The 26,511-nt window shown below is 32.3% G+C and overlaps 1 long non-coding RNA gene across 1 annotated transcript; it reads left to right on the top strand.

The window, feature by feature from the left end:
• Positions 1–12,554: 12,554 nt before the first annotated feature.
• On the top strand, positions 12,555–14,689 carry LOC140894530 (uncharacterized). The gene is made up of 3 exons (XR_012153852.1): positions 12,555–12,621; positions 13,700–13,819; positions 14,318–14,689. It is a non-coding gene; the product is annotated as an uncharacterized lncRNA (long non-coding RNA).
• The last annotated feature ends 11,822 nt before the right edge of the window (positions 14,690–26,511 follow it).

Genomic DNA, 26,511 nt, shown 5'->3' with positions numbered 1-26,511 from the left:
ATGAAAATGTGGATGCTTCCAAAGATTCTGTTCATTGCATGGGATGCGCGGAGATTCTTGGCTTCGAATATGTACATTTCTTCCGTTTTTAATTGCTACAAGGTTTAACTGTATCAGTCTTACTCGATTGTATTAATCAATTTTCAGCTGCAAGATAATGATGCAATGCCATATATCAAAGGAAACATGACTTGCTTGGCTCTGTAAACATTTCAATTCCCTTTTACAATGTTAAATAGTTATTATTTTATTTTTCTTTCCGTGATTCGTGTGTTTCTGGTTTGCAGGGAAAAGCTGAACTATCAAGAGGAAGAAGATATTCCTGAACCGCAGTTTGTTGACTGTTTTTTGTGCAGGAATTGCACAAGGCTTATTGCATGGGCCAGCCATGTCATGCCTCTTCAAACGGTAAAAATCTCTTACATTTTGTGGAATGTTTCTTGTGTTGAGTGACGGTCATTTTTTTTCAGGCTCAGCACTGTCCGAAGGAAAGGGTTGTACTATCTTCACTGTAAGAATTTGTTCCTTGTTCTTTTACACATTTTCGAATAAATTATCTTCTAGTTCTTTACATTATATTTTTCAACAGTTTAAATGTCCATCTCGAGGAACAAAATCCTAGAGCTATTCATTTGGAGCTTGATCTTGAAGCCGTTGAATCCGTTGTCTGTGATTGTGGATTTGTACTAGGGTGGAAACAGGTAATATAGTGTACTGGTTTATAATAATTGTTCTAAGGTTTTTCAAATATTCCCCTTGCTTTGATAAAAAAAACAAATTCATGTTGCTTTGGTTATTGCAGGGTGATATGGGATTTGCAAACCTTTATCTGTGAGTTTTAAAACCGAAAACTATACACATATTTCTGATTTTTTTTATTTACGATTTTCTATATTATAATAGCTCCATGCCTTAGAATAACTATTTGGTCTTTTATGTGTTAGGACTGAATTACCCCTAAACCACTTTCACCCATTTTCTCCCCCTCAATCCCCCCACTACACGTTATGTTTGCTTCTTAATTTTCAAACTTTTATGTCTTATTTATTTTTTATATATATATTTTAAAAATTCAAATATTTAAAAATAAAATTTAAAGATGCGTGTTCCAGATGGCTAGTTTAAAGAAATAACTCCCGCTCAGTTGCATAGGAGTTCATTTTCGATTCATGGAGAACATTCTTCAGCCCCTGCATGCGCCTCCTCCCGTCGCTCGATTCTTCAATTGCCAAAACTTTGGATTGCACATCGCTCAGTCACATTTTTTCATTACTACCTTCCGGTAAGCTCGCTTTAGATTTATCATGGATTTTGTTTTCTTTTTCTCTTGAAATCCTGAAATTCTAATTATTGTTTGTGTTTTCACTGTTGCGTTTTACTTAAATTGAAAAGTGTGGGTCGATGTAATTATTGTTTTGGATCGTTGATTGGAAACCATGAATTCTAAGACACATTAACTTGAAAAGTGCAAAAGACTCGCAAATCATCAATTCTAGGGTTAAAATGTTTCTTGATCCTGTTTTTTGTTTAATTTAAATAGATTCATCTACTACATTAACGTAAACCGCTTATAAGATTTATCATTGTTGTTGTTTTTTTCGAATTAGTGAATTCAGAGAGACTCGTAGTTTCTTTGTTTAGGTTTTAACTTGAAAAGTGCCAAAGACTCATAAATTATCAATTCTAGGATTAAAATTTTTCTTGTTACTTATTCCTTATCCTCATAGTTTTTTCTCCTGAAATCCTGAAATTCTAATTATTGTTTTTGTTTTCACTGTTGCGTTTTACTTAAATTGAAAAGTGTGGTTCGATGTAATTATTGTTTTGGATCGTTGATTGGAAACCTTGAATTCTAAGACACTGGTGTAATTAATTTGAAAAGTGCAAAAGACCCCATATCATCAATTTAAGGGTTAAAATGTTTCTTCATCCTGTTTTTTGTTTAATTTGAATAGATTCATCTACTACATTAACTTAAACCGCTTATAAGATTTATCATTGTTGTTGTTTTTTTCGAAACAGTGAATTCAGAGAGACTTGTAGATTCTTTGTTTAGGTTTTAACTTGAAAAGTGCCAAAGACTCATAAATTATCAATTCTAGGATTAAATTTTTCTTGTTACTTGTTCCTTATCCTCATAGTTTTTTCTCTTGAAATCCTGAAATTCTAATTACTGTTTGTGTTTTCACTGTTGCGTTTTACTTAAATTGAAAAGTGTGGATCGATGTAATTATTGTTTTGGATCGTTGATTGGAAACCGTGAATTCTTAGACACTTGTGTAATTAACTTGAAAAGTGCAAAAGACTCGCAAATCATCAATTCTAGGGTTAAAATGTTTCTTGATCCTGTTTTTTGTGTAATTTGAATAGATTCATCTACTACATTAACGTAAACCGCTTATAAGATTTATCATTGTTGTTGTTTTTTTCGAAACAGTGAATTCAGAGAGACTCGTAGATTCTTTGTTTAGGTTTTAACTTGAAAAGTGCCAAAGACTCATAAATTATCAATTCTAGGATTAAAATTTTTCTTGTTACTTGTTCCTTATCCTCATAGTTTTTTCTCCTGAAATCCTGAAATTCTAATTTCTGTTTGTGTTTTCACTGTTGCGTTTTACTTAAATTGAAAAGTGTGGATCGATGTAATTATTGTTTTGGATCGTTGATTGGAAACCGTGAATTCTTAGACACTGGTGTAATTAACTTGAAAAGTGCAAAAGACTCGCAAATCATCAATTCTAGGGTTAAAATGTTTCTTGATCCTGTTTTTTGTGTAATTTTAATAGATTCATCTACTACATTAACGTAAACCGCTTATAAGATTTATCATTGTTGTTGTTTTTTTCAAAACAGTGAATTCAGAGAGACTCGTAGTTTTTTTGTTTAGGTTTTAACTTGAAAAATGCCAAAGACTCATAAATTATCAATTCTAAGATTAAAATTTTTCTTGTTACTTGTTCCTTATCCTCATAGTTTTTTGTTTAGTTTTATTAATTGAAAAGTTTGAAATAATTTTTGTATTCTGTTTTTTCACAGGTAATTGTTCCTTCTATTCAAATAATGGGATTATTCAGTAAATGGTAATGTTTTTTTTGTGTCTTGATGTGTTGGTAAGGATATTTTAATTGGATGAAAGTATTATGACATTTTGTTGTATTTTGTCAGTTGCGATGAAAGCGTTCTTCATGAAAATGTGGATGCTTCCAAAGATTTTGTTCATTGCATGGGATGCGCGGAGATTCTTGGCTTCAAATATGTACATTTCTACCGTTTTTAATTGTTACAAGGTTTAACTGTATCACTCTTACTCGATTTGTGTAACGCCCCAAAATTATCTTAATGGACGTTATTTGAGATAATCAGAGATTTTAGAAGTCGAGGGCCGATTCGATTTGGATCAGGGACTAGAATGCAATTTTTGGAATTTTCAGGGACTAAAATGCAATAAATGGATTTATTAGATATTTAAGCATGTAATTGGATTTGTTTTCACTCCCATCCCTTTTCCTCCATCGCCTCTCACCATTGAAGATGCCCCATTTCAATTCCAAGCTTTGGGATTTCCATTTTAGCTCGATCCGTCCGTTGGAATTTGATCTGAAGTTGATATCTGCGATCACAGCGACGAGTGTCTTATTTCTGAGAGGTTTGAATTTTTGGTTGTCTTTAGAATTGATTTATATTCGGAGAGGATGATTATGAGATAGCCGTGATAGTATATCTAAGACGGTTAGAAGAAATAACGACGATTGGAATTGATATGAATTTTCTAGTGAATTTTGAAATTGGGGATTTTGATATGTGTTGGGATTGATTAGGAATGGATGTTTGTTGATTGGAATGAGTTTATTTGATTGTTATTATGTTGTCTGCGTTTCCGGTTTGTCAGAATATAGCCGTTATGCCGTCAGTTTGAGTTTTAGATATCGTTTCGATGTTTTGATCGTATCGAGTTTGATTGAGCTTTTGATGTCGATATTGATCCTTATGACTTCTTCTGATAGATTGGATTGAAGTCAGCAGAGTTGCGAGATAGCATCTTTGGTCAGTTTGGAAGATTGAAGTCGGTACAGTATCGATTTTCTTATTTATCAATCAAAAAAGTTTGATTGAGTTTTGAATGAATTGTTTTGGATATTGATTATTATCCTTATTATTGATTTTCAGATTGAAGTAAATTCGAAGTGAATAAGGTAAAAGACGACTTAGACTTGAATGGAATGATTAACTCGAATTAAACTGGATTCGAGTGTTCCAAAGAAATCACATACTTGCATGATTGAATGCTTATTTGAAATCATGATTGAATGCTTAGTTGAAATCATGATTGAATGCTTATTTGAATTGGTTATTGAATTTATGATTGAATGCATGAGATGACATATGCATTCATATTGAGCCGAATGATTACTCATTTTGAATTAGACGATCTGGTGATTATAGTTGAGTGACATTGGTTAGCAGATTTTTTTACCAATTGTTGAGAAACACTCTCTATAATGCTCCGGATTCTAGAGGATTAAAATATGCCTCCCTCGTCCACCTCGAGAGGGTAGTCGGTGTGATTGTTGGATATTTTAACCTTGGGATCCAAAACCGAAGAAAGAAAGAAAGAAGAATTCCATTTGATTATCTGAGTCTGATAATCCAGAAGTTTTAAAGACATGCATATCATTTTAATTCAGTACTTGAATGAATTACTTGAATTATATCTGAAGTTGATATACGAGGTGAATTGATGCATATCATGTTTGATATGTTTATTTGATATAGCATGTTGTCTCTTTTACTGGGAATTGTATTCTCACCGGATTATCCGGTTGTTGTCTTTGTTTGTATGTGTACTTGGCAACAGGTGGGGCAGGATCGAGTCAGAGACGACAGGGATAGAACGAGAATGAAGATTAGAAGTGAGACTTCGAAATAGAATTGGAAATGCATGCCAATCTAGTTTATGTTTTGAAATCATGTTAGAATTCGAATGGGTTGTATTTGATTTGGAAGTATTGAATATTGGAACCGATTTCGATTGATGATTATTGATTATCGAAGATAGTTCATTGATTGCATGTTACTAGATTCGGAATCGAGCAGGATAGAATTATGAAGTATGATTTGATTATGGATTAATGCATGAAGTTGAGCTATGCATGTTGAATGATTTATGGATTGGAGTATGAAGCTTTGCCCTGTTTCTGTTAATTTTTCTGTTGCCCAGGGTGCGCTCGATCCTACGAAATGGTGGGATCGAGCGCAGCCTATGTAAAATTGGAGGCAGTGACTTTGTTCAATTGGTGCACTCGATCCTGGCTTTTTGCCGGATCGAGCGCGATACTTATTTTGATCTCGGCAGAGAGTTCAGGAATATGGTGCGCTCGATCCTGGCTTTTTTCCGGATCGAGCGCAGTACTGTTCACAAGAAAAATAATTTTTTTTTAATTCATTTGATGTCTTATCTTTTGGACTTTGAATAGTTCTCGATAGGATTAACTCTTGATTAGATGATTAGAATCGGGGTATCACAATTTGTTTAATCAATTTTCAGCTGCAAGATAATGATGCAATGCCATATATCAAAGGAAACATGACTTGCTTGGCTCTGTAAACATTTCAATTCCCTTTTACAATGTTAAATAGTTATTATTTTATTTTTCTTTCCGTGATTCGTGTGATTCTGGTTTGCAGGGAAAAGCTGAACTATCAAGAAGATATTCCTGAACTGCAGTTTGTTGACTGTTTTTTGTGCAGGAATTGCACAAGGCTTATTGCATGGGCCAGCCATGTCATGCCTCTTCAAACGGTAAAAATCTCTTACATTTTGTGGAATGTTTCTTGTGTTGAGTGACGGTCATTTTTTTCAGGCTCAGCACTGTCCGGAGGAAAGGGTTGTACTATCTTCACTGTAAGAATTTGTTCCTTGTTCATTTACACATTTTCGACTAAATTATCTTCTAGTTCTTTACATTATATTTTTCAACAGTTTAAATGTCCATCTCGAGGAACAAACTCCTAGAGCTATTCTTTTGGAGCTTGATCTTGAAGCCGTTGAATCCGTTGTCTGTGATTGTGGAGTTGTACTAGGGTGAAAACAGGTAATATACTGGTTTATAATAATTGTTCTAAGGTTTTTCAAATATTCCCCTTGCTTTGATAAAAAAAACAAATTCATGTTGCTTTGGTTATTGCAGGGTGATATGGGATTTGCAAACCTTGATCTGTGAGTTTTAAAACCGAAAACTATACACATATTTCTGATTTTTTTTATTTTCGTCTTTCTATATTATAATAGCTCCATGCCTTAGAATAACTGTTTGGTCTTTTATGTGTTAGGACTGAATTACCCCTAAACCACTTTCACACATTTTCTCCCCCTCAATCGCCCCACTACATGTTATGTTTGCTTCTTAATTTTTAAACTTTTATGTCTCATTTATTTTTTATATATATATTTTAAAAATTCAAATATTTAAAAATAAAATTTAAAGATACGTATGTTACACACGCAAAGCGTGTGCCAGATGGATAGTTTAAAGAAATAACTCCCGCTCAGTTGCATAGGAGTTCATTTTCGATTCATGGAGAACATTCTTCCGCCCCTGCATGCGCCTCCTCCCGTCGCTCGATTCTTCAGTTGCAAAAACTGTGGATTGCACATCGCTCAGTCACATTTTTTCATTGCTACCTTCCGGTAAGCTCGCTTTAGATTTATCATGGATTTTGTTTTCTTTTTCTCTTGAAATCTTGAAATTCTAATTACTGTTTGTGTTTTCACTGTTGCGTTTTACTCAAATTGAAAAGTGTGGGTCGATGTAATTATTATTTTGGATCGTTGATTGGAAACCTTGAATTCTAAGACACTGGTGTAATTAACTTGAAAAGTGCAAAAGACTCGCAAATCATCAATTCTAGGGTTAAAATGTTTCTTGATCCTGTTTTTTGTTTAATTTGAATAGATTCATCTACTATATTAACGTAAACCGCTTATAAGATTTATCATTGTTGTTGTTTTTTTCAAAACAGTGAATTCAGAGAGACTCGTAGTTTTTTTGTTTAGGTTTTAACTTGAAAAATGCCAAAGACTCATAAATTATCAATTCTAAGATTAAAATTTTTCTTGTTACTTGTTCCTTATCCTCATAGTTTTTTGTTTAGTTTTATTAATTGAAAAGTTTGAAATAATTTTTGTATTCTGTTTTTTTCACAGGTAATTGTTCCTTCTATTCAAATAATGGGATTATTCAGTAAATGGTAATGTTTTTTTGTGTCTTGATGTGTTGGTAAGGATATTTTAATTGGATGAAAGTAGTATGACATTTTGTTGTATTTTGTCAGTTGCGATGAAAGCGTTCTTCATGAAAATGTGGATGCTTCCAAAGATTCTGTTCATTGCATGGGATGCGCGGAGATTCTTGGCTTCAAATATGTACATTTCTTCCGTTTTTAATTGTTACAAGGTTTAACTGTATCACTCTTACTCGATTTGTGTAACGCCCCAAAATTATCTTAATGGACGTTATTTGAGATAATCAGAGATTTTAGAAGTCGAGGGCCGATTCGATTTGGATCAGGGACTAGAATGCAATTTTTGGAATTTTCAGGGACTAAAATGCAATAAATGGATTTATTAGATATTTAAGCATGTAATTGGATTTGTTTTCACTCCCATCCCTTTTCCTCCATCGCCTCTCACCATTGAAGATGCCCCATTTCAATTCCAAGCTTTGGGATTTCCATTTTAGCTCGATCCGTCCGTTGGAATTTGATCTGAAGTTGATATCTGCGATCACAGCGACGAGTGCTCCTTTTGGAAGTAAGTTTATCTTATTTCTGAGAGGTTTGAATTTTTGGTTGTCTTTAGAATTGATTTATATTCGGAGAGGATGATTATGAGATAGCCGTGATAGTATATCTAAGACGGTTCGAAGAAATAACGACGATTGGAATTGATATGAATTTTCTAGTGAATTTTGAAATTGGGGATTTTGATATGTGTTGGGATTGATTAGGAATGGATGTTTGTTGATTGGAATGAGTTTATTTGATTGTTATTATGTTGTCTGCGTTTCCGGTTTGTCAGAATATAGCCGTTAAGCCGTCAGTTTGAGTTTTAGATATCGTTTCGATGTTTTGATCGTATCGAGTTTGATTGAGCTTTTGATGTCGATATTGATCCTTATGACTTCTTCTGATAGATTGGATTGAAGTCAGCAGAGTTGCGAGATAGCATCTTTGGTCAGTTTGGAAGATTGAAGTCGGTACAGTATCGATTTTCTTATTTATCAATCAAAAAAGTTTGATTGAGTTTTGAATGAATTGTTTTGGATATTGATTATTATCCTTATTATTGATTTTCATATTGAAGTACATTCGAAGTGAATAAGGTAAAAGACGACTTAGACTTGAATGGAACGATTAACTCGAATTAAACTGGATTCGAGTGTTCCAAAGAAATCACATACTTGCATGATTGAATGCTTATTTGAAATCATGATTGAATTCTTAGTTGAAATCATGATTGAATGCTTATTTGAATTGGTTATTGAATTTATATTGAATGCATGAGATGACATATGCATTCATATTGAGCCGAATGATTACTCATTTTGAATTAGACGATCTGGTGATTATAGTTGAGTGACATTGGTTAGCAGATTTTTTTTACCAATTGTTGAGAAACACTCTCTATAATGCTCCGGAGTCTAGAGGATTAAAATATGCCTCCCTCGTCCACCTCGAGAGGGTAGTCGATGTGATTGTTGGATTTAACCTTGGGATCCAAAACCGAAGAAAGAAAGAAAGAAAAATTCCATTTGATTATCTGAGTCTGATAATCCAGAAGTTTTAAAGACATGCATATCATTTTAATTCAGTACTTGAATGAATTACTTGAATTATATCTGAAGTTGATATACGAGGTGAATTGATGCATATCATGTTTGATATGTTTATTTGATATAGCATGTTGTCTCTTTTACTGGGAATTGTATTCTCACCGGATTATCCGGTTGTTTTCTTTGTTTGTATGTGTACTTGGCAACAGGTGGGGCAGGATCGAGTCAGAGACGACAGGGATAGAACGAGAATGAAGATTAGAAGTGAGACTTCGAAATAGAATTGGAAATGCATGCCAATCTAGTTTATGTTTTGAAATCATGTTAGAATTCGAATGGGTTGTATTTGATTTGGAAGTATTGAATATTGGAACCGATCTCGATTGATGATTATTGATTATCGAAGATAGTTCATTGATTGCATGTTACTAGATTCGGAATCGAGCAGGATAGAATTATGAAGTATGATTTGATTATGGATTAATGCATGAAGTTGAGCTATGCATGTTGAATGATTTATGGATTGGAGTATGAAGCTTTGCCCTGTTTCTGTTAATTTTTCTGTTGCCCAGGGTGCGCTCGATCCTATGAAATGGTGGGATCGAGCGCAGCCTATGTAAAATTGGAGGCAGTGACTTTGTTCAATTGGTGCACTCGATCCTGGCTTTTTGCCGGATCGAGCGCGGCACTTATTTTGATCTAGGCAGAGAGTTCAGGAATATGGTGCGCTCGATCCTGGCTTTTTTCCGGATCGAGCGCAGTACTGTTCACAAGAAAAATAATTTTTTTTTAATTCATTTGATGTCTTATCTTTTGGACTTTGAATAGTTCTTGATAGGATTAACTCTTGATTAGATGATTAGAATCGGGGTATCACAATTTGTTTAATCAATTTTCAGCTGCAAGATAATGATGCAGTGCCATATATCAAAGGAAACATGACTTGCTTGGCTCTGTAAACATTTCAATTCCCTTTTACAATGTTAAATAGTTATTATTTTATTTTTCTTTCCGTGATTCGTGTGATTCTGGTTTGCAGGGAAAAGCTGAACTATCAAGAAGATATTCTTGAACTGCAGTTTGTTGACTGTTTTTTGTGCAGGAATTGCACAAGGCTTATTGCATGGGCCAGCCATGTCATGCCTCTTCAAACGGTAAAAATCTCTTACATTTTGTGGAATGTTTCTTGTGTTGAGTGACGGTCATTTTTTTCAGGCTCAGCACTGTCCGGAGGAAAGGGTTGTACTATCTTCACTGTAAGAATTTGTTCCTTGTTCATTTACACATTTTCGACTAAATTATCTTCTAGTTCTTTACATTATATTTTTCAACAGTTTAAATGTCCATCTCGAGGAACAAACTCCTAGAGCTATTCTTTTGGAGCTTCATCTTGAAGCCGTTGAATCCGTTGTCTGTGATTGTGGAGTTGTACTAGGGTGAAAACAGGTAATATACTGGTTTATAATAATTGTTCTAAGGTTTTTCAAATATTCCCCTTGCTTTGATAAAAAAACAAATTCATGTTGCTTTGGTTATTGCAGGGTGATATGGGATTTGCAAACCTTGATCTGTGAGTTTTAAAACCGAAAACTATACACATATTTCTGATTTTTTTTTATTTACGTCTTTCTATATTATAATAGCTCCATGCCTTAGAATAACTGTTTGGTCTTTTATGTGTTAGGACTGAATTACCCCTAAACCACTTTCACACATTTTCTCCCCCTCAATCCCCCCACTACACGTTATGTTTGCTTCTTAATTTTTAAACTTTTATGTCTCATTTATTTTTTATATATATATTTTAAAAATTCAAATATTTAAAAATAAAATTTAAAGATACTTGTGTTACACACGCTTTGCGTGTGCCAGATGGCTAGTTTAAAGAAATAACTCCCGCTCAGTTGCATAGGAGTTCATTTTCGATTCATGGAGCACATTCTTCAGCCCCTGCATGCGCCTCCTCCCGTCGCTCGATTCTTCAGTTGCAAAAACTGTGGATTGCAAATCGCTTAGTCACATTTTTTCATTGCTACCTTCCGGTAAGCTCTCTTTAGATTTATCATGGATTTTGTTTTCTTTTTCTCTTGAAATCCTTAAATTCTAATTATTGTTTGTGTTTTCACTGTTGCGTTTTACTTAAATTGAAAAGTGTGGGTCGATGTAATTATTGTTTTGGATCGTTGATTGGAAACCATGAATTCTAAGACACATTAACTTGAAAAGTGCAAAAGACTCGCAAATCATCAATTCTAGGGTTAAAATGTTTCTTGATCCTGTTTTTTGTTTAATTTGAATAGATTCATCTACTACATTAACGTAAACCGCTTATAAGATTTATCATTGTTGTTGTTTTTTTCGAAACAGTGAATTCAGAGAGACTCGTAGTTTCTTTGTTTAGGTTTTAACTTGAAAAGTGCCAAAGACTCATAAATTATCAATTCTAGGATTAAAATTTTTCTTGTTACTTATTCCTTATCCTCATAGTTTTTTCTTCTGAAATCCTGAAATTCTAATTACTGTTTTTGTTTTCACTGTTGCGTTTTACTTAAATTGAAAAGTGTGGATCGATGTAATTATTGTTTTGGATCGTTGATTGGAAACCTTGAATTCTAAGACACTGGTGTAATTAACTTGAAAAGTGCAAAAGACTCCATATCATCAATTCTAGGGTTAAAATGTTTCTTGATCCTGTTTTTTGTTTAATTTGAATAGATTCATCTACTACATTAACGTAAACCGCTTATAAGATTTATCATTGTTGTTGTTTTTTTCGAAACAGTGAATTCAGAGAGACTTGTAGATTCTTTGTTTAGGTTTTAACTTGAAAAGTGCCAAAGACTCATAAATTATCAATTCTAGGATTAAAATTTTTCTTGTTACTTGTTCCTTATCCTCATAGTTTTTTCTCCTGAAATCCTGAAATTCTAATTATTGTATGTGTTTTCACTGTTGCGTTTTACTTAAATTGAAAAGTGTGGATCGATGTAATTATTGTTTTGGATCGTTGATTGGAAACCGTGAATTCTTAGACACTGGTGTAATTAACTTGAAAAGTGCAAAAGACTCGCAAATCATCAATTCTAGTGTTAAAATGTTTCTTGATCCTGTTTTTTGTGTAATTTGAATAGATTCATCTACTACATTAACGTAAACTGCTTATAAGATTTATCATTGTTGTTGTTTTTTTCGAAACAGTGAATTCAGAGAAACTCGTAGTTTCTTTGTTTAGGTTTTAACTTGAAAAGTTCCAAAGACTCATAAATTATCAATTCTAAGATTAAAATTTTTCTTGTTACACTACAAGAAAATATTCAATCCACAACACGTAATAGACAACATTTTAAAGGTAAAACTGTTGTCTTATACCTTTTGACAACAGTTTTAATAAAAATTGTTGTTGTTGAGCGTTTTTTTCTCAAAGACAACAGTTTTTTAAAAATTGTTGTCTTTGATCTATTTTTTTAGCTACGACAAAATTTATTTACATTCGACAATAGTTGTTATATAATGTTGTTAATGAGCGTGTTTTTTGGAATCAAAGACAACAATTTTTAAAAAATGTTGTATAAAAATGATGTCTTTTAATTAATGGTATTTTTTATATAAAAATAATAAATAATAATTATTTCCCCCAATTGTACGTATATGTCCAACACTTGTTCATTTTCGAAGACCTAAGTTGCCCCAAATTTACAATAGTTGTTATATAATGTTGTTAATGAGCATCTTCCTTTGTTGAATTCATAACCTTGTCAGAGAGAGACGGAGGAGGCTGAAGCTGCCTAAGGTCAGGGACCGATTTCCATTTTTTTTCAACTCTTTGTTTTAGCTAGCTTTATGTGCTGATGCCGAAAGGAGGTTTATTTCGTTGCTTTATTGAAATTTTTCAGACAATTTTCAATCCTCTTTATCTCCCTGGGAGTCGCATCACTTCGTCGCATTTCGACACCAAATTTTTCGAGCTCTTGCAAGAAAATATCTGTGATTCCTCCTCTTTTACTTGAGAGTCTCGTGTTAGCTTGGTTAATTTTTCAAGAATTCTTCACCTGGAATCAGCTATTATCTATTCACTATAAAACTACACGAGGACCTTTTGTTTCATTTTGTTTACAGTTTTTGCTATGAAATGTGTTGGTTTTGTGAAACTCATAGCCCCAAATGGTCGACATCTATGTTAATGTGTGATCGTGTGCATATATGTATTGTGTGTGCTTGAGCTCGTGTGGATGCAATGGATCCCTTGAAAAGGAAATCATTTTTGGCTACAACAAATCGTACATGTGTCATGTATCAGTATATCTATGAAGGACCTGTGTGTTCCCTTCTCTTTATTATTATTATTATTATTATTATTATTATTATTATTATTATTATTATTATAACTGGTGTTTATGCTTTTAAATCCAACATTTTTTTTAATTTAAGCTCTATTTTCACCAATCTACTTCTAATTTCCTTGTAGCCTGTCATTCATATGAAATGATGTTTTCTTTTTTTAAATCAATGATGGTGTTAGTGGAATTATGTGTTATTTATATAGAGAAAAATAAACTCAGATCGGCTGGGGTCAAATGGAAGCCACTGGTTGACAATCAATTTTTTGGGAGACACTCATTATATATTATTCGAGACATTTTCTTAAAAGATATATGCTTGTGTGAATGTATTTTCTTTTAAAATAAAAAATGTGATGTTTTGTAGCCTGCCATTCATATACTTTTAAGATTTCAGATTTTTGAATCTCTTTCAAAATGATGTTCGGGATCATTTCATGCAAAACCCATTCATAAGTCCACATCTGGTTTCCTCGATAATTTTAGGTTTCTGTTTTTTGAACTGATAGTAAACTTCTAAATGTTGAACAGTTAGATTCCTCTGAGAACTGGGAGCATGTTACACTATATTTGAGGCGGTCAGGCTTTCAGGTTAAGGTTGAGAGAACGCAGGCTGCTCTGATTGTGGAGAAATATTCTGAAGAATTGTTGGTATGATCAGAAATTAACTGAGTTATGTTAATTGCATTTGCATTTGTGTTGAACAGTTAACATATTATTTATCTTTATTTTTCTACTTTCTTGGCTGAGGGATGAAAATTTTGGCATTTCTTTGTGTCTAAATTTTTTTCCAGCTGTTTTTGTCAAAAATTTTAGAGATATATGTTACAAAAAATATTCCCCAAATTTTAAAATTATGCAGCTGGTTTGTTTTAAGCGTGTAGTGATGATTGTATTATATTGCATGTTAAATAAATCATATATATATGGTATTACAATGATTCACTACGTGGAATAATAAAGTTTCTAATTAAATTGATTATGACTATTTTGTTGTTATTTCGAACTTGAGTTTGCATTAAGAAGATTTTTTTATATTTTTAATGGCAGTGGACAAGATTGTAAGAAAAGAATACATAACAGTCAATTATATTATCTCAATAAAAACATTGTAAAGTACTTATCTTTTTTATTTCACGTGGATGACAGGATGATTACATTCAAAAAAAAGCGCGAGGGAACACTACAAATTACAGGGCCTAAAGAAGATATCCTTACAAAAGAACTCGATTCGAGAGAGCGTGGTGGTCGTGTGAGAGCTATTGGAGGTCATATCACTCCAACACTACATTTTAATGTTGGTAGAATATGGAGGAATGATGGTGTTGACAAAGATCTAATGATTGAGCAAAAGAAGGAGTTGGTTGAGGCTAGGAAATTAATCTCATAACAAGATGAACGGATGAAGAAGGAGTCGATTGAGGCTAGGAAAATAATCTCGGAACAAGATGAATTGATAAAAAAAACTAGAAGCAATCGTATACAAAAAAGGTGGATGGGAAGGTAAGATTGAAGACAAAGGCAGTTGTTCAGTAAAGTTACAACACTTGAATGATAACCAATTCATGAAAGTTGTAAATAGTTTTCATATTGGTGAAGATTTGGATGATGACATACAAGTTGTGGAGAAATCTGCTGCGTTACAGGTATACTATTATTTTTCAGTTATATATATTACTTCATTTTATTTAAAAAGATATTGAAAAAGAGTTAGTACAATTCATTGACATGACTGTCTAACTTGTAGGGAAAATAAGTTGTTTTAACATTGGAATCCGGCACAGATGTTGCTTATGGAACAGTTGTTATGAGACCCCATTTCTAATCATCTAAACTCGTTTAATTAAACACAAACGAACACGAGGATCCGCGGAAAAGAAATCAATTTTTTTTAAAAAAAATCGAGCGACAGGCGCGGGCGCGCCGGAATTTTGCAAAATGCAAAATTCCAAGCCCAGGGGAGGCGCGGGCGCTCCTCGAATCGCGCGGGCACTGCCCCTTCGACTTGCACTGAAAAACACTCCCAAAAAGGCAAAGATAAAGCTTTGGAAAGTGCAAAACCATAAACCAACTTAATCATAAACATGCATTGATATATCCGACTATCAAAATACAATACATGAAGTTCTAGAGTTGTACAATAATCAATCTAGTAGAACATGCATCACTTCTAAGTTCTACAATCAAAATAGAACAAGTACAACCGAGTTCGAAAACCAAATCGACTCCTACAATAACGAGGCCTCAATCTATCAACTCGACCACCTAGCCATGCGATCTCTGACTCGATCCTGTCCCACCTGCCGTCAAGTACACATACAAACAAAACGACAGCCGGATGATCCGGTGAGAATACAATTCCCAGTAAAAGAGACAAAGCATGCATATCGAATAATATCGAACACGATATATGAAATAACCAAACAAGAGTTCCAATAACATGTCAATAACTCCAAATCAATTGCATAAAGTGCAATGCATGTCTTTAAAACAAGGATTATCAAGTCTGGATAATCACAAGGTAAAAGTTCTCTTTTCTCAATTGGGATCCCGAGGACAAAATATCACCAACACACCGACTCTCCCGATCGAGGTGGACGGTGTATATTTTTCTCCTCTAGACTCTGGGCACATATAGAGAGTGTTTCTCGACAATTGGTAAAAATATGCTAACCAATATCACTCAACTATAGTCCACAGAACATCTAACTCTTCTGGGCCTCTCTTGCCCGCAAAACAAAGGTAATTTGGCTCAATATGAATGCAATGCAAATCAAAACTCATTCAACTGATTCCAGTAAAACAAATAACATATAATTCAAGAAGCATGCAAGTATGTGATTTTCCCTAGGACACTCGAATCATTCCGGATTCGAGTTAATTGTCCTATTCCATTCCAAAGTCGTCTTTTACCTCTTCTTTGATTGACGTAGCTGAAATCCGGACAAGCTACAAGCACAAAAGGCTCAATCAAACATCATTCTATTCAAGTCAAATAATAAAGTAACCTCGATATCAAACCTCGATCAATTCGTCAACGATTCGAATTCTGTAATTTCTGGACTCCAAAATCTGCAACTGAATCTGAAAGGAGATATAAAAGAATTCCAATGTCAATCCATCCAAATCAACCATTCAAACTCAATTCCAATTCCTAGATCCAAAATCTCATCAATATAAATGATTGACATTCCAAAACTCAAACTGGCGGCATAACGGCTATAACTGATCAAACCGGAAATACAGACAGTAAAATATCAATCCAATAAACTCAAATCAACCATCAAACCCAAAAATGGCTCAAACCCAACAAATCTCCAAAACCCAAATTTCGAATAATCTTCCAAAAATCAAAACAATTTCGAACGACGCTCAAATTCAAAACTGACTGAGAATAAACAACCAGAACTCTGCCAAGAACAACATACCCGAAAACCAATCGATTCTAACAATATCCGAAAAATGGAAAGTGCCCGATCGAAGATAAACTTACGCTATAACGGAGCTCTCGTTGCCGTGATCGCTAATCTGCCTTCAGAATTAAATTCTAACGGACGGATCGAGCTCGGACTGAAATCCCAAAGCTTGAGAAATGAGTCGGGGCGTGAAAATGAAGGAGAGAGGCGAGGGAGAGAGGAAGAAGAAGGAGAAGGAATAGGGGAAGAAAAGTTAAAGCCTATTAAATATCTAACAATTTCCCCATTCTGCGTTTTATTTCTTGAAAAATCCGAAATTTGCAAAAAGGATCCTGATCAAAATCAAGTCGGCTCGAGAACTATGAAATCTCTAATTAACTCAACTAAGCTCAATTAAGATAAATTCGGGGCGTTACAGTTGTCGAGCTCAATGGAGCATCTAAATTGCTTCATGGTGTTTTGTTACCCCAAAATTGCATACATGTATCCATTGACATTGCAATACAGAAATCAGCACGTTTGCCAGTACCTATTCCCAATGAATATGAAATTGTTGGTGATGCCGTAGGAATACATGTGGTTTGGCCAAAACACTTGATAGTAGTGCACGAGGTAAATGTGTATTTACAGGTATGCACACTTATACTAACATTTAATATTTTAATTTGTATATTTGTCATTAATAATTTGAAATTATTTACCATAGGCTCCTTGTCAACGAGATGCAAAACAATGTGGTTTTTACGTATTGAAATTTATGAGACAAATTACTGAAATAGATGCAACTATCGAGGGAGATTCATTACGATCAATGGTATATTCTTTTCTAAAATAATTGTAAGTTATGTATTTATTATTCTACAAATTCAGCAGTAGTTTTTCTCTAATACAATTTATGTGTGTTCCAAGTTTACAAAAAAGGAGTACTCGCGGGAAGAAATTGATGAGGTATGCTCTGAGTTGGCCGAATGCATCCAAGATCATATTTATGACTAGTTATGGACATTCAAAGCCTTTTTTGTGATGATACGTTCTTAGTTAATAAAATCGAGATCATTTGGTAAAAGTTTTGGGTTTATTTTTGAGGTAATATTGCTGTATTGGGGCCCTTTGGTTTGTGAAATTTGGTGTTGTGCATAAACATGTATTTTTTGTATTTCATGTTTGGAATTATTTGTAATTTAGACTTAGTGGCATATGTTTTTTGGATGCATTCGTGGAGGTTTTGTGGGATGTTTTGGCGTGGATTTGAGGGCAGCTTTATGGCCTTTTGAGGGTTGTTTTGGGGCTATTTCGGGTCTGAATTGGGGATTGTATTTGATTTGTAGGAGTGGACGGTTTTGGTGTGGGCTGTGAGGGAGACACATTGATTTGGTAATGGTCACGTGCAGGTTATTCATAGAGTATCTTTTGGCTACATTGGCATATAGGAGAATTTTAAGACCAGTAGGATTTTAAATTTTTATATATTATTGATATTGATTATATGATTTTGTTGTGAATTTAGAGATAGCAAATATGTTGATTGTCTATTATATTCACATCAAATAATTTCATTTTACTTGTATTTTTTTCTGCTTATATTGAACTCCAAACAATAAATTTATTGATTTATTGAATTTGTAGAATATTTCTCCCACCATATTGGTTTGGTTTAAGTACACACATGCCTCACCTGTGTTTGTTTTTTTAGGCAATTGCAATGGCAGAGAAATTAGATCAAACAAGATACCAACATATTTTGGAATAGATGTGCACTCGCATATCACATTTGTAGGGTACTTTTGAGTTTTGTAAACAAGTGACAGAAGTTTGTGGATTGTGATTACATACTTTATGTTCTTTGTTGTTGGTAGATTATATTGTGATCAATTTAGCTATGATATACATTTATATTTCAATTGTATTTTCATCATGTTGGAATTGGTGGTTTCCAAGGGTTATTGATATATAGTTCTAATTAAGTGTTAGCTCAATTATTTCTATTTTTAATTAATTAAATGATATATGATCTAAATATAATAGACAACGGGTTTATAAATATATTAATTAAATGAGACCACAATTTTAAAATGATATAGAAAAATGGTCAAACACAATAGTTTTTAAATGTTATAAAAGTGTTGTTGTTCTAATGAAAAAGACAACATTTTATTTGTTGTCAAACAATTATATATCTTGCTTAAAGACAACATCTTTTATTTGTTGTAAAGTTGTTGTCTACCACGTTAAACGATAACATTTTTAAAATGTTGCAAAAAAGTTGTTTAATGATTCCGAAATGCAACATTTTAAAAAAGTTGTAAAACTGTTGTCATATCTGAAAAGACAACAGTTAAAAAATGTTTGTCGTTAAGCGGACTTTTTTACAACACGGGATTCTACAACAATTTTAAGTAGCCTACGACAACTGAAAAAAAATGTAGTCTTTAGGAGTTTTTCTTGTAGTGTTACTTGTTCCTTATCTTCATAGTTTTTTGTTTAGTTTTATTAATTGAAAAGTTTGAAATAATTTATGTATTCTGTTTTTTCACAGGTAATTGTTCCTTCTATTCAAATAATGGGATTATTTAGTAAATGGTAATGTTTTTTTGTGTCTTGATGTGTTGGTAAGGATATTTTAATTGGATGAAAGTATTATGACATTTTGTTGTATTTTGTCAGCTGCGATGAAAGCGTTCTTCATGAAAATGTGGATGCTTCCAAAGATTCTGTTCATTGCATGGGATGCACGGAGATTCTTGGCTTCTAATATGTACATTTCTTCCGTTTTTAATTGCTACAAGGTTTAACTGTATCAGTCTTACTCGATTTGTTTAATCAATTTTCAGCTGCAAGATAATGATGCAATGCCATATATCAAAGGAAACATGACTTGCTTGGCTCTGTAAACATTTCAATTCCCTTTTACAATGTTAAATAGTTATTATTTTATTTTTCTTTTCGTGATTCGTGTGAGTCTGGTTTGCAGGGAAAAGCTGAACTATCAAGAGGAAAAAGATATTCCTGAACCGCAGTTTGTTGACTATTTTTTGTGCAGGAATTGCACAAGGCTTATTGCATGGGCCAGCCAAGTCATGCCTCTTCAAACGGTAAAAATCTCTTACATTTGGTGGAATGTTTCTTGTGTTGAGTGACGGTCATTTTTTTTCAGGCTCAGCACTGTCCGGAGGAAAGGGTTGTACTATCTTCACTGTAAGAATTTGTTCCTTGTTCTTTTACACATTTTCGACTAAATTATCTTCTAGTTTTTTACATTATATTTTTCAACAGTTTAAATGTCCATCTCGAGGAACAAACTCCTAGAGCTATTCATTTGGAGCTTGATCTTGAAGCCGTTGAATTCGTTGTCTGTGATTGTGGAGTTGTACTAGGGTGGAAACAGGTAATATAGTGTACTGGTTTATAATTATTGTTCTAAGGTTTTTCAAATATTCCCCTTGCTTTGATAAAAAAAAACAAATTCATGTTGCTTTGGTTATTGCAGGGTGATATGGAATTTGCAAACCTTGATCTGTGAGTTTTAAAATCGAAAACTATACACATATTTCTGATTTTTTTTATTTACGTCTTTCTATATTATAATAGCTCCATGTCTTAGAATAACTGTTTGGTCTTTTATGTGTTAGGACTGAATTACCCCTAAACCACTTTCACCCATTTTCTCCCCCTCAATCCCCCCACTACACGTTATGTTTGCTTCTTAATTTTTAAACTTTTATGTCTCATTTATTTTTTATATATATATTTTAAAAATTCAAATATTTAAAAATAAAATTTAAAGATACGTGTGTTACACACGCTTTGCGTGTGCCAGATGGCTAGTTTAAAGAAATAACTCCCGCTCAGTTGCATAGGAGTTCATTTTCGATTCATGGAGAACATTATTCAGCCCCTGCATGCGCCTCCTCCCGTCGCTCGATTCTTCAGTTGCAAAAACTGTGGATTGCACATCGCTCAGTCACATTTTTTCATTGCTACCTTCCGGTAAGCTCGCTTTAGATTTATCATGGATTTTGTTTTCTTTTTCTCTTGAAATCCTGAAATTTCTAATTACTGTTTGTGTTTTCACTGTTGCGTTTTACTTAAATTGAAAAGTGTGGGTCGATGTAATTATTGTTTTGAATTGTTGATTGGAAACCATGAATTCTAAGACACATTAACTTGAAAAGTGAAAAAGACTCGCAAATCATCAATTCTAGGGTTAAAATGTTTCTTGATCCTGTTTTTTGTTTAATTTGAATAGATTCATCTACTACATTAACGTAAACCGCTTATAAGATTTATCATTGTTGTTGTTTTTTTCGATACAGTGAATTCAGAGAGACTCGTAGTTTCTTTGTTTAGGTTTTAACTTGAAAAGTGCCAAAGACTCATAAATTATCAATTCTAGGATTAAAATTTTTCTTGTTACTTATTCCTTATCCTCATAGTTTTTTCTCCTGAAATTCTAATTACTGTTTTTGTTTTCACTGTTGTGTTTTACTAAAATTGAAAAGTGTGGATCGATGTAATTATTGTTTTGGATCATTGATTGGAAACCTTGAATTCTAAGACACTGGTGTAATTAACTTGAAAAGTGCAAAAGACTCCATATCATCAATTCTAGGGTTAAAATGTTTCTTGATCCTGTTTTTTGTTTAATTTAAATAGATTCATCTACTACATTAACGTAAACCGCTTATAAGATTTATCATTGTTGTTGTTTTTTTCGAAACAGTGAATTCAGAGAGACTCGAAGATTTTTTGTTTAGGTTTTAACTTTAAAAGTGCCAAAGACTCATAAATTATCAATTCAAGGATTAAAATTTTTCTTGTTACTTGTTCCTTATCCTCATAGTTTTTTCTCCTGAAATCCTAAAATTCTAATTATTGTTTGTGTTTCACTGTTGCGTTTTACTTAAATTGAAAAGTGTGGATCGATGTAATTATTGTTTTGGATCGTTGATTGGAAACCATGAATTCTTAAACACTGGTGTAATTAACTTGAAAAGTGCAAAAGACTCGCAAATCATCAATTCTAGGGTTAAAATGTTTCTTGATCCTATTTTTGTGTAATTTGAATAGATTCATCTACTACATTAACGTAAACCGCTTATAAGATTTATCATTGTTGTTGTTTTTTTCGAAACAGTGAGTTCAGAGAGACTCGTAGTTTCTTTGTTTAGGTTTTAACTTGAAAAGTGCCAAAGACTCATAAATTATCAATTCTAAGATTAAAATTTTTCTTGTTACTTGTTCCTTATCCTCATAGTTTTTTGTTTAGTTTTATTAATTGAAAAGTTTGAAATAATTTATGTATTATGTTTTTTCATAGGTAATTGTTCCTTCTATTCAAATAATGGGATTATTCAGTAAATGGTAATGTTTTTTTGTGTCTTGATGTGTTGGTAAGGATATTTTAATTGGATGAAAGTATTATGACATTGTGTTGTATTTTGTCAGCTGCGATGAAAGCGTTCTTCATGAAAATGTTGATGCTTCCAAAGATTCTGTTCATTGCATGGGATGCGTGGAGATTCTTGGCTTCTAATATGTACATTTCTTCCGTTTTTAATTGCTACAAGGTTTAACTGTATCAGTCTTACTTTATTTGTTTAATCAATTTTCAGCTGCAAGATAATGATGCAATTCCATATATCAAAGGAAACATGACTTGCTTGGCTCTGTAAACATTTCAATTCCCTTTTACAATGTTAAATAGTTATTATTTTATTTTTCTTTCCGTGATTCGTGTGATTCTGGTTTGCAGGGAAAAGCTGAACTATCAAGAGGAAGAAGATATTCATGAACCGCAGTTTGTTGACTGTTTTTTGTGCAGGAATTGCACAAGGCTTATTGCATGGGCTAGCCATGTCATGCCTCTTCAAACGGTAAAAATCTCTTACATTTTGTGTAGGGATGGCAATTTTCCCCGCGGGTTCGGGTACCCGCGGGAAAAATCCAAAACGGGGCGGGTTTGGGGGAGTATTTTCGGGTATGGGTTCGGGTTCGAAGATTTTTAAAAATCCCCGAAATATAATGGGGCGGGTATGGGGATGTTATCCCCATCCCCGAACCCGCCCCGATAATAATAATAATAATAATAATAATAATAATAATAATAATAATAATAATAATAATAATAATAATAATAATAATAATAATAATAATAATAATAATAATAATAATAATAATAATAATAATAATAATAATAATAATAATAATAATAATAATAATAATAATAATAATAATAATATTTTAATTATAAAATTTTATTAAATCTAAAATATTATTAAAAAATTAAAATTAAAGTATTATTATTATTTCGTTAATATATTTTTTTATACATTATATATAATACATTCTTTTATGATAGCTTAGTTTTTTATAACATAAAAATATTATTTGAATCTCATTCATGTTATATACACATATAAAGTATTTATATTAGTCTAAATATATATTATTTATTTTGATAAATTTAAAAATATATATAATCTTAATAAATTTTTGATACATAGTATTTTTCTTTACAATATTAATTTTTATTTATAGAAATATTTTGTATTTAAAATATTTTTATTAATTTTAAAATTTAGTTTTATAATAAAAAATTTGACCCAAAATATTTTAGGTATTTTATTATAAAATTGAATAATAATTTTTATATTTTTATATAATAAAATTTACTAATTCATATATATATATATATATATATATATATATAGAAATAAATAAATAAAATTTATTATAATATAGATAAATATATATATGTTCGGGTATGGGGATGGGGATTTGATCTCCGCGGGGATGGGTATGGGGAATCCCCGATAAGAATTAATGGGGATTGGGGCGGGTATGGGGATCACATTTGAATTCGGGGATGGGGATGGGATGGGGAAGGCATCCCCGTCCCCGAACCGCCCCATTGTCATCCCTAATTTTGTGGAATATTTCTTGTGTTGAGTGACGGTCATTTTTTTTCAGTCTCAGCACTGTCCGGAGGAAAGGGTTGTACTATCTTCACTGTAAGAATTTGTTCCTTGTTCTTTTACACATTTTCGACTAAATTATCTTCTAGTTCTTTACATTATATTTTTCAACAGTTTAAATGTCCATCTCGAGGAACAAACTCCTAGAGCTATTCATTTGGAGCTTGATCTTGAAGCCGTTGAATCCGTTGTCTGTGATTGTGGAGTTGTACTAGGGTGGAAACAGGTAATATAGTGTACTGGTTTATAATAATTGTTCTAAGGTTTTTCAAATATTCCCCTTGTTTTGATAAAAAAACAAATTCATGTTGCTTTGGTTATTGCAGGGTGATATGGGATTTGCAAACCTTGATCTGTGAGTTTTAAAACCGAAAAATATACACATATTTCTGATTTTTTTTATTTACGTCTTTCTATATTATAATAGCTCCATGGCTTAGAATAACTGTTTAGTCTTTTATGTGTTAGGACTGAATTACCCCTAAACCACTTTCACCCATTTTCTCCCCCTCAATCCCCCCACTACACGTTATGTTTGCTTCTTAATTTTTAAACTTTTATGTCTCATTTATTTTTTATATATATTTTTTAAAAATTCAAATATTTAAAAATAAAATTTAAAGATACTTATGTTACACACGCTTTGCGTGTGCCAGATGGCTAGTTTAAAGAAATAACTCCCGCTCAGTTGCATAGGAGTTCATTTTCGATTCATGGAGAACATTCTTCAGCCCCTGCATGTGCCTCCTCCCGTCGCTCGATTCTTCAGTTGCAAAAACTGTGGATTGCACATCTCTCAGTCACATTTTTTCATTGCTACCTTATCCTCATAGTTTTTTCTCCTGAAATCCTGAAATTCTAATTACTGTTTTTGTTTTCACTGTTTTGTTTTACTTAAATTAAAAAGTGTGGATCGATGTAATTATTGTTTTGGATCGTTGATTGGAAACCTTGAATTCTAAGACACTGGTGTAATTAACTTGAAAAGTGCAAAAGACTCCATATCATCAATTCTAGGGTTAAAATGTTTCTTGATCCTATTTTTTGTTTAATTTGAATACATTCATCTACTACATTAACGTAAACCGCTTATAAGATTTATTGTTGTTGTTGTTTTTTTCGAAACAGTGAATTCAGAGAGACTCGTAGATTCTTTGTTTAGGTTTTAACTTGAAAAGTGCCAAAGACTCATAAATTATCAATTCTAGGATTAAAATTTTTCTTGTTACTTGTTCCTTATCCTCATAGTTTTTTCTCCTGAAATCCTGAAATTCTAATTACTGTTTGTGTTTTCACTGTTACGTTTTACTTAAATTGAAAAGTGTGGATCGATGTAATTATTGTTTTGGATCGTTGATTGGAAACTGTGAATTCTTAGACACTGGTGTAATTAACTTGAAAAGTGCAAAAGACTCGCAAATCATCAATTCTAGGGTTAAAATGTTTCTTGATCCTGTTTTTGTGTAATTTGAATAGAATCATCTACTACATTAACGTAACCGCTTATAAGATTTATCATTGTTGTTGTTTTTTTCGAAACAGTGAATTCAGAGAGACTCGTAGTTTCTTTGTTTAGGTTTTAACTTGAAAAGTTCCAAAGAATCATAAATTATCAATTCTAAGATTAAAAATTTTCTTGTTACTTGTTCCTTATCCTCATAGTTTTTTTTTTAGTTTTATTAATTGAAAAGTTTGAAATAATTTATGTATTCTATTTTTTCACAGGTAATTGTTCCTTCTATTCAAATAATGGGATTAATCAGTAAATGGTAATGTTTTTTTGTGTCTTGATGTGTTGGTAAGGATATTTTAATTGGATGAAAGTATTATGACATTTTGTTGTATTTTGTCAGCTGCGATGAAAGCGTTCTTCATGAAAATGTGGATGCTTCCAAAGATTCTGTTCATTGCATGGGATGCGCGGAGATTCTTGGCTTCGAATATGTACATTTCTTCCATTTTTAATTGCTACAAGGCTTAACTGTATCAGTCTTACTTGATTTGTTTAATCAATTTTTAGCTGCAAAATAATGATGTAATGCCATATATCAAAGGAAACATGACTTGCTTGGCTCTGTAAACATTTCAATTCCCTTTTACAATGTTAAATAGTTATTATTTTATTTTTCTTTCCGTGATTCGTGTGATTCTGGTTTGCAAGGAAAAGCTGAACTATCAAGAGGAAGAAGATATTCCTGAACCGCAGTTTGTTGACTATTTTTTGTGCAGGAATTGCACAAGGCTTATTGCATGGGCCAGCCATGTCATGCCTCTTCAAACGGTAAAAATCTCTTACATTTTGTGTAGGGATAGCAATTTTCCCCGCGGGTTCGGGTACCCGCGGGAAAAATCCGAAACGGGGCGGGTTTGGGGGAGTATTTTCGGGTATGGGTTCGGGTTCGGAGATTTTTAAAAATCCCCGAAATATAATGGGGCGGGTATGGGGATGTTATCCCCATCCCCGAACCCGCCCCGACAATAATAATAATAATAATAATAATAATAATAATAATAATAATAATAATAATAATAATAATAATAATAATAATAATAATAATAATAATAATAATAATAATAATAATAATAATAATAATACAAATATTTTAATTATAAAATTTTATTAAATCTAAAATATTATTAAAAAATTAAAATTAAAGTATTATTATTATTTCGTTAATATATTTTTTTATACATTATATATAATACATTCTTTTATGATAGCTTAGTTTTTTATAACATAAAAATATTATTTGAATCTCATTCATGTTACATACACATATAAAGTATTTATATTAGTCTAAATATATATTATTTATTTTGATAAATTTAAAAATATATATAATCTTAATAAATTTTTGATACATAATATTTTTCTTTAAAATATTAATTTTTATTTATAGAAATATTTTGTATTTAAAATATTTTTATTAATTTTAAAAGTTAATTTTATAAT

The sequence above is a fragment of the Henckelia pumila genome, chromosome 4 (assembly GCF_033568475.1).
Source record: "Henckelia pumila isolate YLH828 chromosome 4, ASM3356847v2, whole genome shotgun sequence".
NCBI classification, from domain to species: Eukaryota; Viridiplantae; Streptophyta; class Magnoliopsida; order Lamiales; family Gesneriaceae; genus Henckelia; species Henckelia pumila.
The sequence above is the reverse complement of the archived record's forward strand: the minus strand, read 5'-3'. Positions and strand labels throughout refer to the sequence as shown.